Source organism: Aplidium turbinatum, chromosome 8, assembly GCF_918807975.1.
Source record: "Aplidium turbinatum chromosome 8, kaAplTurb1.1, whole genome shotgun sequence".
NCBI classification, from domain to species: domain Eukaryota; kingdom Metazoa; phylum Chordata; class Ascidiacea; order Aplousobranchia; family Polyclinidae; genus Aplidium; species Aplidium turbinatum.
In genome coordinates, this window is record NC_137479.1 from 4362936 (window position 1) to 4377447 (window position 14512).

Sequence of the window (14512 nt, forward strand, 5' to 3'; positions counted from 1 at the left end):
CTTCTGAGACGCGGCACATTATTTGTAACTATTTTTATTGAAAAGATTGCTTGAACATGAGACTATTTCAAAATTTGCTGCAGTCTACTTAGGGCGCTATTTTCAACGAAAGCCAGGGGCGGCAGCATATGCTCCTACGCCACTGGAATAGGGGTGGGCACAGTTGTTCAAAGAAAGAGCCGCTTGCGGATAAACCATAAACACCGGCGAGCCGCAAAATCAGTTGACAGTTGATACAAAATAACATATCAGCAATAAAATCACAATGATTGCTTATCCATATTAGTTTTGTACTTAACTCGATAATCTCTGAAAAGTTGTTAATGCTGTGCGAATTAATATTCTTCCAAGTGTTCATTTGTCAAAGTTGCACGATGTTTTGATTTTACAAAGTTCATTACAGAGAATAAAGATTCACAACAATAAGCTGTAGATAAAACAGAAATGAGTCGTACACTGGTCTTTTTGAGTTCTGGATATTTATTCTCTGGAACCTGTGGTACAACTCAATGGTAGAGTGGCAATGACTGAAATTTGTTAGAACTACATCTTCTTGCATGTCAGTCAGTTCCATTTCTACAGCGGACATGATAATAGCGAAAGGTTGGCGAATTGGACAGCCATGCCTGACTACATTAACGTTGAATGGGTTGTTGAGAAGGAGCGATCTTCTTGGCGTCAGCACTACCTGGCTATACCCACTATAGAACATCGAGCATTGTGTTTCGCTAACCATACCGGTGTAGTCTCCACACTAGCCATCAAGACTTTTCTCAAGCCTCATCGTCGCTCAATGATTTAAAATATATATGTTCATCTGCTAGGCCACTTAGATCATTAGTTCTGTAACTTGTCTTTGGTGAACGTGAAAGGTTGAAGGTGGAATCATCTAACAAGCTGATCGTGATGCCGCGAGTTGCCAAGTCATTACAATGACGTTAGTTCGGTCTTTGGTCTAATGTGCAAACTAATAGAAAGATCAAGCATCGGGCGCCAGGAATCCTGTCATCCACAAGCATTGTCATTGAAATAAATCTTTTTGGGTCAATTTGTGAGACAACAACGGCAAGTTGGCTCAGTAAATATTGATTTGCAAGAGACTCATTAGTGTGATTTCAATATCCATTGCATCGAAATTTCGGATTGGAAATATTTTTAATATCAAACCGTTTCATATCTTTCTGCCACGTTGGCTTCAACTATCACGATGATTTGTATCTGGGCTTCAAAAACTGAAAAACTCAATATGGTAAATAAGCTATCTGAACTCGAAAAACAAAAGTCGTTCAACACAAATAAAAAAAATCGATTGACTTTAAACTCACAATCTCAGAAAATTTGTTTCGGAAATGAAGATTTTGAATTAACTGCAGTAGAATTAATAGCAGTTATAATGAGAGTGAAATAAAATCACAATAAATTATTTGTATATTTTAAGATTAGCATTTTTGAACACGAAGTAGAAATCTATGAGAAATTACTAAATTGAAATAAAAGATTGAATTTGCAGCTTTCTCTCAGCAGGTCTGCTAGGTTACAGTGGCGGCTGGTGAGTCCTAGAAATGGGGGTGCTGTGGCCGCGAAGGCGAATACAACAGCGGGAGGGGGGGTCTCCTTCAGAAAATTACATTTGATTTGGTACATTCTGAGCATATTTTAGCTCTAAATTGTGATAAAAGTTTAATGTAAAACTTGTCTTATAAGTTTTGCAAATGTGTAATATTTTGAATGGGACGATCAACAAACATATGTGAATAACACGTTCTTAATGATTAAAAGAGAAAACGGTTGTTTTTTTTCATTACCTACTCGACAAAAAATTCTACCGAGGCCTATGTCACTTTACATTTTGGATGTAGATACGTTGCTTGTTGCATGACATATTAAATTTAAGCAGTTTTTTCCAAGGATGGGAAGTAGACCTATCCTAAAAAGTATCAGTTTTTCTAGTGCCTCCGTATTTGCGTTCTTCTTTAACTAAAACTACCCTAATACTAATCAGCGAAAATGTAAACTACTAATTGGTTTATTGCGTGATATTTAACAATGCGTAATTTTACAACGTGAAGGCGGATTCACACTGGTGTCGCTATTGCCTATTGCGTTGTAAACCACTTTTGACGTCACCACGAAGCCAGACACAGTGGATCGACTTTTCACTCTGTGCCTTTTTTCCTTTTTTCTCGTTCTGCCGTGTGTGCTGTTCCGAAGACAGCACACCGCTTTGCAATTCGCTTGTACAGCCGATTCAAGAAAACTGGCGGCTCTACGACGTCACAGTCGATGCCTCTACGACGTTATGCTGGTGTGCTGTTTCAAAACAGCACATATTTCCTAGCACGCAGAGTTTCCAAATATAATTTACACTTATAACAGTCAGCAATTCTGTGAACAGAGAACAAAAAATACATTTTGGGCAGAAGAAACGCTAAGATATTTGAGAAACTTTTTGTAAAAACTTTTATGGGAGTGCTGCAGCACCGCAGCACACACTAGCGAGCCGCCCCTGCTAGGATAAACCTCAAAGGAGTTTCAGCAATTAATGGAGCCGTATGGAAGTTCTTGACATGCTTCATAACATTCTTAAAGCAGTAGTTTATTTAAAACAGTTAACTGTCAATAGGATGGTAGCTGGGTTTGTATCGCAACCGTTTCAAAAAGTTTAAACTGGAAGCATAACAACGAGGCCAACCTTGTGAAGAAGGGGGCGTTCTTCCTTGTTATCAGCACCAGGCTGAGCACTCACCAGTACACAAGCAGTTGCCATTCGCTAACCATAACGGTGTAGTTCACGTTAGCCATTCAGAGTAGACCATGCAATCAATTGTAACGTGTTTCTCGGAAGCCGATTGTAGTAAGAATTGACAGCGATAGACACCTCGTTTCGCCCATGCGGCTGGGCTCTTTAGTATCGCACCACTAATTCTTTTCCTTGTTGCTTGTGGCATAATTGTCTTCTCTAGTGATGCAACTTTAATTTAAAATTGATTTAAAATACAAAGTATCAAAATTTAGATTACCATCGGAATCGTGACCAAGAAATCTTAATCGCGCACGACGTGTATACTGATTTACGACATCAAGATTAAATCTCTTCGTTACAGCGATGAATACACGTTCCTTCAGTGCTAAATCAATCGAAAACTTGCAGCAAATGTCGGCTGGCCGTCAAGCAGTGACTGGAAGTCATCGCGTTGACCTTCTACTGACAATGTGACGAAGGAAAACTATTTAATTCTCTTCACGTCATAAACCCGACCACTACCAAGCCAGCAATTCCGCTGCTTTTATGCACAATAATTTAACATTTGTCAACGTTAAATCAATGGACTTTTCTGTAATGAAACAGTGAAACAGGCCTAATGACTGGTTTTCTTTCGGTGACATCTCCTCTGATGTAGCCTAATTGACAGGCAGAGTTCTCTATCGATTTAATTTTTTTAAACATTAATCTTTCTGGCATTTTGATCTATTTTAAGATTTCTCAAAAAAAAAAGGATTTGTGTTTCATAACATTCAGTCCTCCAGTATCCATCTTGTGTATAATGTCGGACAAACAAGGCACGATACTCGTATACCATCAAACAATTGCGGAGGAAAGAACAGCATGACACAAATCTACAAAACAAATGATTGCTTGATGTCGATTTTCGCAGTCCTACCTTCACCAAACCCATTTTTGTTTTTGCATCAGTTACTTCGTCTCAGATAGCTCTACGTAGATAAAAGATAGCTCGATAACAGGACAATGGGCGTTGAAAGAATTTTTATGCCCGGCATCAAAGAGATCTTCGGCCATCAAATCAAGATATTTCTAAGAAAAACGCACGATGTCCAAAGAATATGAGGTGGTTTCTTGAAACTTCCGGCCCCTTGGGAAGGTTACGGCCTTTAAAATCATGTCGGGCACACGTCCAAACGTAGGCTACACCCTGGACACCTTGTCAACGCTACTGGCTTGACGTAACAAAGCATGACGCGGGTTAAAATTTAGTGCTGAGTCACAAGAAGTTGCGTGGGATCTGAAGTTATGGAAGAGATTGATCTATGGAGTGATTGTGAGTCGAAGTTTAATATTTGCCAGATAAGAAAATATCACTAAGTTACTACAAGCTTGCATCTACAGTAACTACTCCTGATTATTATAAGCTATTATGTTCGTTCAGAGGATCGCTTGACTTTTCGTAAGATTATTGTTTAGGTTGGTTTGGAAAAGATGCTTGAAACAACTCAGACACTGCATCCTTCATCGACACTACCAAAGAATCTCCACCTCTCATTAGCGATACCAAAACACTCCATCCCTCACTGACGCTATAAAAGATGATTCAACTCTAATTGGCCTTAAACTATTTTATCGCTGCCTGTAGTGTACAGTTCTGCAAAAATTGTTTTTATAGAAGCTATAATGTGATGTTTGAGACTACTTGGCGGTGAAAAGAAACCAAAGGCAATGTACCGGCCTATTTGAAATAAAATTTATTTCGAAAATGTGAAATATTTTGCTTTTTACACAAAATGTGTTGTCTTAATTTTGTTTCGGATTGTGTTTTTTTGTCAAAAATATTGCTTCGTATCATTAAAGAAAAATGTGGATAACCGTTCGAATAGCGTGTCACCCATGTTCTTAACTAGGCTACAAATTAATTGCAACATATTTGCAACAGATATTGTTGCCACTAAATATCCAGAAGCACATTAGTCTGTCGGCTACGAATTAAAAAAGTGACGCAATTCGTGCCTAATCACCAGAGTGCAGCCTGCACGCGGCGACTATTTAGGTCAATAAAAGTGCATTCAAATGTGTAATCGAAATGCTATTATTTGTCACAACTCATTTCAATTTTCATTCAATGGATCTTCTCACTGCTTTGTAACCCAAGCATATGACAGCCATGATCTTTTTTTACTTTCTTTGTGGCTAACATCCACCACTTGCTCTTTGCACTGCAAGCCCAAATCTATGTTTCAACTTTGGCCTAATGAGAAAGTTCGAAAGTTGCATATTTGTATTGAAACATAAAGTTACTTTTACGTTTCCAAAATACAAAAGCTCTTAATTGATGAAATATGTGCCCTCTGTTTGGAAAATTTTTGCTGTTTCTTATTTAAATGCATTCGAGCATGAATACTACATAATATAATTAAGCGTTCGTGCACCGTCACTTTAAATATTTTAGTTTGCAAGATAAACGATACGGAGCCAACTACAGTGTGGAGGTAGAATGAATAAACTGACAAGATTTTTGTTGCCTATTCGTTTGTAAGTCATGAAACATAGATCAAAGCTAAACTTGAATGCAGGATTTGATGGATGAGCTTGGAGTAACATTACTTATGAAATGCATTTAGTTACATCACAGCTGACCTGTAGACCACACACAAATTCGCACCCAGCTATCAGGCTGCGCGTATCTTAAATTGACAAACCACAACACTTACTAGGTCTAATGAGCCATGTTGCCATTATATTATTCAGGAGTCTTGTTTCATCTTTGAAAGTTTCTTTTTGGAATTCAATTTTTATATCTCTCTGTTGTTTTCATAGTGTTTGTTTTTCTTTTCAGTTTGTCATTTTAGTCTCACGTTTTCCTATTTGTGATTAATCCCATTTTTAACCAATTTCTTGAAATTTTTATTTGGCTTTGTAGATAGCTAAGCTCATAATTCCGTCAAAGCAAGTTGCACAGAGACCACGGGGCGTAGGCCTACTGTTTGATATTCTTCACACAGGAAGACAACATTTAGTTGCAGTCTATTACGCCGTTCTTATAAAAACGCTGAACTCAGGTGCACAAAATTCTTGGTTTTTTTTTAACGCCAACCAACACAAAATACAAGCAGTCTACTAAAAAACAACTCAAATAAACATTGGTGTAACGTTGCAAGATCACTTTTTGTACTATCTATATAAAACACTTAAAATATCTTCATCTAGGTTGGCCACTGAGTAAATACCTTATTCAATTTCTTGTAATTGTCTATTGACCTTATCTTAGTGTAGTTGTTTCTAAGAAGCAATAAAAGGGACACCCTAGTCACGTGGTGCCGCGTCATCAATCAGTGTGTGTGGTTCTTGCGGCTTGTGATGTTGTGTTTAAAGTTTTTATTATTTTTTGGCATTGATTCCGATAAAATAGATCAATAAATTTATTTACCGGATAAACTCTCTTATTTTTTTAAATGTAAACTTCTTTCTTCAAAAAGAAAATAATTTTAAACTTTAATCCTGACAATTTTACAAAACTGCAGAAACTTTGAATCACTGGTGTTGGACGCAAAAGTTGATAGTTGCGTAAAACATTAAAGATGGAATTGGTCTGTAATTTTTTTTTAAATTGAGGTAAAACTTCCGCAATAAAGTATTTTTTTTCCTTCTTAAACTCAACAGGAACCTGCCAGCCTTATGGCTGGCAGGTTTTTGTTTATTAGTTTCTGTGATTAATTAGAAAAGTACGAGCCTATCACTTCTCTTTGATTTTATTTTACAAACTTTTTAAAGGTTTTTGTAACTTTTTCTGTAACTTAATGCCGCATTCTTCTTCTTCGTCGTATGAGCTTTCTTCCGGACTATACGTTTGGGCATGAGGTCATCAGCAACTCGACAGTCTCGTCATCCAGGGCCTTCAGTCCAAGCGTTCCATGTGGTTGTTGATGGATTGGGCAGTCATGGACGACATGGTCTACTGTCTGGTCTGTGGCACCACACTCGCATCCCGGTGAGGGAGCCACGCCCCATCTGCACATGTCTGAACGAAAGCGACCGACGCCGGTTCGTAGGCGGTTAAGCCGGACCCAAGCAAGTCTTGCGAGGGACATTCCCGGAGGGTGGGGATCGACGTAGGGTAGGAAATCACGGAGTCGGGAGGTGTTGTTTTGCCACTCCGTGTTCCATGTGTAGTTAGTCCAGTGTGCCGCACTTATTTTAAGATCTTCAACGTTGTTCAGAAGCTGTCGTGCGGCGGGCGCGAATGGGCGTCTTGATTTCAGTCGCTGTTGTTCTCCAGGTTCGATAGGCGAAGAATAGAATAAATCGACAGCTTTTATTAAACAGCTGCATAAAACTCAAAGCTCATCCATCACGTAAAATATTTTACAATATTTGAACTTTGATTTTGTAAATATGTTTATATTCATTCAGATACTCCATCAAGGCCAAAAAATTAAAAGTCTCTTAAAAGGTCTTGTATTTCGTTTTGATCGATCACATTTTGGACGTTTATGTGACATTGGAAGACTATTCAATTGAGATATGTCTTTTTATCAATATGCTACAGTAGCAAACGCACGTCAAGTTTGCTTCAGGTATCTACTTTTCTTTCACATTGTTATATTTGCGTTAATTCAAGGGTCTCAAATACGCGGCAGCGAGTACTTTTGGTGCGGCGGACGATGCATTTCTAAACTTTGATATAATTAACAATTCCAAAAGATATTTTTTCTGTAGATTTAAAATGATAACATTCACTCTAAAATTGTTCAAAAAATCTGAAAATGCTGATCAAATTAGACAAGACCTTTTACCACGTCTGTTGCGCCATTTTATTGCGTACAAGAAACTCGTATTGTTACATCGCAATCACATTGCCTATTCACTTAATGTGTCGTTATCGTAGTAGTAACCTTGATATTTGACTATTTGCTGAAGTCACTTCTTCACGGGTTTAGTTTTTTCCACACTTCTGAAAGTTGTCTGTTGTTTCGTTTGCGCTCTTTTTGTTTTACTACTTTTTCTGCCGATCTAACGTTCTTTGTGTGTTCTTACTATTTTTTTTATTGCGTTGTAACTGTGCTTTTTGTTTATTCACTTCTTATTGTGTATTGGGGCCCTTCAATTAATACGACCATTCACTGGGCAACGGAAGGAGACTTTTGTTTATGACAAAATAAAAAACAGAAATGTTAGTTCAGTGGTTCCCAAACTGTGGCACTTGTACCAATAGTGACAAGCGAAAGTCTTCCAGACGGTATGCTAACAAGTCACTCAAGTTGATAAGAGTTAGTAATGAATAATCGAATTATCGAGTACTTTTAGATTACACAATGCATTTTTATGTCAAAACTAATGTATTTTTTGCGCGGCGAAGTTCAGGCCTTTAAAATACAACAGGGTTCTCGGCTTTCATGACAATCAAATTAAAAAACAGGAACCATTTTGTTGTGCCTGGGCATAATTTTAGATGTAGCCTACTATTAGCAAAGTTATTCCTACTTTTGACCAACCGGTGGAGGAAAAATAACATTACATAAAACTCCTTAAAATTATTTGAGAATTTTTGTCATTTTTAAATCCTAAATGATCTTTGAGCCCTGTATTGATATTCATTAAACTTTCTAGCCTTTTATTGTATATTCTTGAGATTTTGAATGTAAATAATAGGCGAACACTGTTCGAAGCTTTCAAATAGTACGAAAATTGAAAAAGTTTAAGAATCCCTGGTTGGTCTATATCAGTTTTTCTCAATGCGATATCTGGGCTTGATTGGATGAGCACGAAGTTGATAATCGGGCAGAAATTATAGAAAGACAAACGGGAAGCTTGTGTGATTTTAATTTTCACCCGGTGTTTCATGCCACACCAGTTTGATAATCGATTTCTTGCGGAACATCTGACGATCTTTCACAAACAGTAGTGTTCCACGGAATACCAGTTGAAACTCACTTGTCTATATGAGGTGTGGTCGCACCCGCACGACTTCACATTGTTCGCACACAAAAGGCGAACAGTTGAGGTCTGCGATATATCAATAAACAAAAGCGTTAGCATCAAAATAACATTCTAAAATAAGTGAACAACAGCAATTAATCAGCGTTAAAACCGAACGTGATAATCAACTGAGTCACACTTTTGTGAGTCAAGTGCGCTCCAAGTTTATGCAAAGTAACACAAAACTATGCGATGACGTCATGATGTTTTCATTCATTGCGTTGATGTTGCTTCACTAGCCTATCAGGTTTTGTTACAGCATTTACTGATTGTGGTCCATCGCATTTGTTTTATTGCCTTACGTATGGTCGATTATAATAAGTTTTGTGTGTTTTGCATTGTTCGTTCATATCATGGGATTGAGGTTTTAAAGTCGCACCCAAATAATCGGAGGGTTTTCTAACAATCTATTTCATCTTGGAGCGAATTAACATTCTTCTAAATCCACTTCCATGTACATAGTTACTTTTCTCAGAAAGTCTCATCACTGCTAAACTTAACCATTGAGTTGTTAGGTTGATTGTGACTTCATTGTTTTATTGATTCAACCATGGCTACCTAGGGATGCGGCCTGATTTTTTATATTTAACAGATTTTTACGATTGTTGCTAACTAAATGAAATTTTTTAAAGGCTAATTTTCCGATTTTTTTACTGGCTGGTGAGGAAATAACAGCTTACGTTGCCTTGAGGACGCTGTGAAAAATGAAACAATGTAATTTGAAAAGCATTTAAATCATAGCTACAGTTAGCAGTGGCTAACAGTCTGATCGAAATTTTCTGAATCAAATTGTCTGTTTTTTAAAGCCTGAGGATGTTAAAATCTATATTGTAGCTTCCCGGAAGGCTGTAAAAAGACGTTTAAAATATGTTTGTTAGAAAATTCCATTCACACAGTTAGTAACAATTGACAAAAATCTGCATAAGTCTGAAGAATGTAACAACTCAGACCATATCCCAAGAGCTAAAGCATTCCTGTCTTTTTCAACTACAACATGAATATTTGCTACGCCTTTCTCGAGCGTACACTGTTGAAGGCTTCTCTCCTGTACAGGTCTGGTTGATCAACAAATAACTTGTACTTATCCATGACGTTGAAGAAATACCAAAACGTAAAAGTTCTCATTTTGTCACGACTTGTTTTTGATTTGTGTAGGGGAGTCCCTTTATCATAAAGCGGCTAGAAGGTATTTCTTAGAACTCCAGAGCATCACACAAATTTAACCAAAAGCTCCTTCATACTTAGAATCTACCCGCAAGGTTGAAAAAGCTTTTGTTAGTTTTAGAAAGATTAAAGACAATTTGTTATGTTATTTAAGTAGGCTGTGTGCTGGCACAAATCTTTCTGAAGACGTCGTTTTAAATATAAAAAGTCCACAAAAGCTCGAGTTCAAAAGTAAGCGAATGTCATCTTGTTCAACCGCAAATGTAGCGATACTCAAATCAAGATTTCGTGAGCGTCATTTAAACATGCGAGAAATTTGATATGAGAAAGTTATTTGCGTATTTATGCGAAGCGTAAAAGCGGCTATAACAAGCACTTGATAAACGAGCAGACGCAAATGATGATCTGCAAATTATATTCACTTATCTAATTTGATTACATGGCAGGTCACTGATCACTTTGTTTACGTGAAATTAATGTGGTAATAAACTGTTCACTTACTAATCGGGACAGGCTTTGTTATGCGTTAAATTACAGCTTTTAATGCGTCCAGAAAGTAACACAACAACTCTTGTATCAATCATCGTACACACCAAATACCTGTCATCAAGTGGTAGACAATTTTTAAGATTAGACATGTTTTGTAAGTTGGGAAAAATATTCTTTAAAATTCTTAAAAAAAAATTTGAAAAAATATTGCACTGTGAAACGAACTTGCTGTTTGCTCAAAGCGTAGGCTACCTGCTTGTCTAAATATGAAAGTGATTATGTCACATAATAATACTTGCTCTACGCAGTCAACACAGCGCATGACCAAATTCGGTGAGATTCCAGTGTTTTGTTTTCATTCATACAATGATCAAAGTGACGTTTTGCAATTTATGAGTTACTTCAAAAAACATATGATTTAAAATTAAAGAAATTCAGTCATAATTAACTCTGCAAAGCATTAAGCGCTTTTCAAAAGCAAATAAGCCCAGCCTGGAGACAAAGAACGGTTTTACGCATTGACAATTAAGACTTTTATCGTGCAAGCATCTAAGTTACATTCTTTGAGATAACTTTTTTGCGGTTAGACTTTTCAATGATAAAATACTACTTGTGATTATTATTATCATATCACCATCAAACAAGTCATGATCAGCGACAGATAAAATATGATTTTACTATTATCTGTGACCAAGGTCTTTCATTCACAGCAAATGATGACGTTTATGAGAAAGAGATTGCTTTCTTTATTCTGCGTGAAAAATAACAAGTTTTGAAAAATATGTAAATTTGTTTGGGGAACAATTAAGTTTAATCTGTCTACACACGAAAATGTTAAGAAAATCCTTTAAGGTCTTTTTAATTCAATGTTTATATTTTAAAACGATATTTTTCTGCTTTCAATTCGGAGTGGAGACTGTTGTGGGGCAGCACTTTTTTTGAATTTGCTTGATATGAGACAAAACAAAATATTTCTTTATGAGAGATTCAAAATGAAACGAAAAAGAAATCTTTAACAAAAAAATATCATGATTCGAAAAAAAATCAAGACAAAAAATTTTGTGTTGAAAATAAACAAAAAATCGAAGTGTGCTATTGTTGCATGCACTTGTCAGACCGACTAGTATAGTTATTTGGATCACATGACGCAAGGATATGTAACTTAAATTTTCGGGTATTTTCTGCTTTCGGAATTTTTTCGTACGTTCCTTTCAGTTTCAAATTGACTACAAACCAAAACTGTTTTTATTTTGTAACAAAAGAAAATTTACGAAATATAAACTGAACGAAGCTATTTTAACAATTCGAATGATTTTTATTTTGAAAAGTCTTACCACACGCCTTTGCACATGCAGTGCAGCAGCTAATTAGTCTTTTCAAGCATGACACGTAGCCGGCGAGACAGTCTGTAGCTCTGTCCAGGGCCCACAAGAGGGGGGGGGACAACCGGTGCATTGCACCGGGGCCCGGTGAGTTCAAGGGGGCCGACAAAATGTCTAAATTCACGCGATAAAAAGATTGATTTCAACGATTTTGCATAAAATATTGCTTTTTATATTAGTTCCGTATGTCGAATGGGACCTCCTTAGGGGTAGCCTAGGTGATGCCCTTTTTTTAAATTACAAAATTTTTAATTTTTTTAGTTTAGGAGGGCCCAACAAAATGTTTAAATTTGCGTGCTCAGGTCGATTTTGCATAAAATATTGTTTTTTACATGAATATTAGTTTTGTATTTTGAATGGGCCCCCTCATTGGTATGCCCTTTTTTAGAACAACAAAATTTTCATTTTTTTTGCGTTCATGGGGCCAATAAAATGTCTAAATTTGCGTGTTAAGGTCAATTTTGCATAAAATGTTTGTTATATTTTGAAGTTGGTATTTCTTAATGTCATGAACAATAGCAATGCATTCATCCTAAGTTTGCTGCCCTAGTCTCTGCAGATTTCAAGGTCAGAAATGGTACTGTATGTTAATGTAAAGCTGTATTCACACATATGCAATGCTATGTCAGCCATGTCGGATAGTATTGCAATTTTTATCTTCGAAATGGCTGATTTTACTCACTTGTTGCCATGGTTACAATCAGGTGTTGCCAGAGTTAGAAAGGGTTAGAGTTAGGAAAGGTTAGGGTTTTGATCTTTGCCCAGGACTAAACAAATTTCCAAAATACAAGTTTTTGTTTTTAACAGCTATAAACTTTTCCTCAAATTAGGGCAGAATTCCATGTCTGACAACGCTATTGAGGCTATATTTACAGTATGTAGTGTTTTAGCATTTTAAAGCATTTTATCTTTGTGTATAACTAGTGTGTATCTGTGAATTTAAAGTTATATTTACAATAGTGCATTGTTTGTGAAATAATGGAGTGTTAATACTTTAACCTAATTTATCCTTTGTAAGAACGCGCACCGAAATTCTGCTTGTGATTGGTGAGATATCACGCGACATGTCGCGCTGGGGGGCCCGGCAGCAACATCTGTACCGGGGCCCGGCAAGGCTCTTGGAGGCCCTGGCTCTGTCATTCCATAACAAACATTTTCTATGACATAAATACAAACAAAAGGAGAAGACTAAGTACATAGCAATCTGTTTATTTTTTTTTTGCCAGTTAATTGTATTCTTTTAACGCTACCTGATTTATATGAAAAGTTCCAAAGTGTGTCATACAGAATTACACAGATTTTTCCCTTTGTTTGAATAGGCCATTCTTTGGTTGTTGTTCAGTTTAAGGAAGAGGTGCAGTCAAGTGCTGTACATTGTCAATCCATTTTATCTCAATGACGAATGCAAAGATGGCAAAGGAGACTATGTTCATGCTTTCTTCAATGTGACATGACGAGGTTTCAAACTCACTACTACGGACTCAAGAGATTGATGTTTTATTGGCTCAGTAATCTAGCCAATTAGATATCTCTTATCGTAATCAAAGCTGTAATGAAATGTGAGGCTTGTTGAATATGCAAGTCATGCCTATGTGTGCCTGTGTTGATTAAAATCGTTGTTTGTGAATTGTTTTATAGACTGTTTCATACTGTGATTGTTTTTAGCAAAATAAAGCATGACTACCGCACCTAAAACATACCTCGGCAGCTCTGTTTAATATGCACATAAACTTTAATCATACCTGCAATACGATATAACTTGCAGCCACTGCGCCTTGGAACTAACATCTTTTCAATTATTTTTTATAGCTTAATATTTGCTTAACGTGTTCCGGTACATAAACTTGTATTTTAATAACTTTGTCACTTTATTTACGTTTTATTGTCATGTGCCAGACAGCGAATCAGTCGTTTTTTTACATTAGTACAATAGTACGTTAGTGGTTACATTAATAAAAAATGACTAATTTGCTGTCTGGGTCAGTTGTGACAACAATCATGTCAACATGAACACAATGAAAAAGATGTCAATGGTAGGTCTGAGACGTAATTACAGATTACAATGCAAACCTATCAGGCTTATACTATCTTTGCGGCTGTAACATGAGTGTCAGGTGGCCTAAATAGATTGTGCATGTCTTCAGACATCCTGTGATCTAACTGTTGTACCTTTGTCATTCGTTAGCCTACCGATAGGCGATATCGCTTATTCCACACACATTTTAATGAAAAAAATAAAATAATATGGTTTAAAAATTATTTTGATTATTGCAAAGTATTCATGAATGGTCATAAAATAATCCATTTTGTCTTAATTTTGAATAGGACACCCACAACATTGCAACCATCTCCATCTTGTAAATAAAATAATATAAAATATTTTTGTTCGAAGCTTTGCCACAGCTTTCCGAATGAAATGAGTTTAAATGGAAATGCAGCAAGCAATCCCATCAAAGGGGCAGGTTGGTCGTGCGGCGCAAGCACTTGTAGGCATGTTGTAATTGTTGGCACCTTTGTTGGCACACACAAGTCACATGTAATTGTCAAAGCGTTGTTACGTCATATTGTATTCACGTCATAACAATTAACCGGGCCTAGACTTATTTCGCTAACCATGGCAAGTTCTTTCCCGTTGAAACAAGTTGTGCTAAAAATAAAATTTCTTAATTTTGAAAACGAGCAGCCAGCTTATGTTCCTTATAAGGGTAAGAATAGGTTTAAAGCATTACAGAACTGAAAATAGATATATTTTCAAATACGCGTGCCAAAA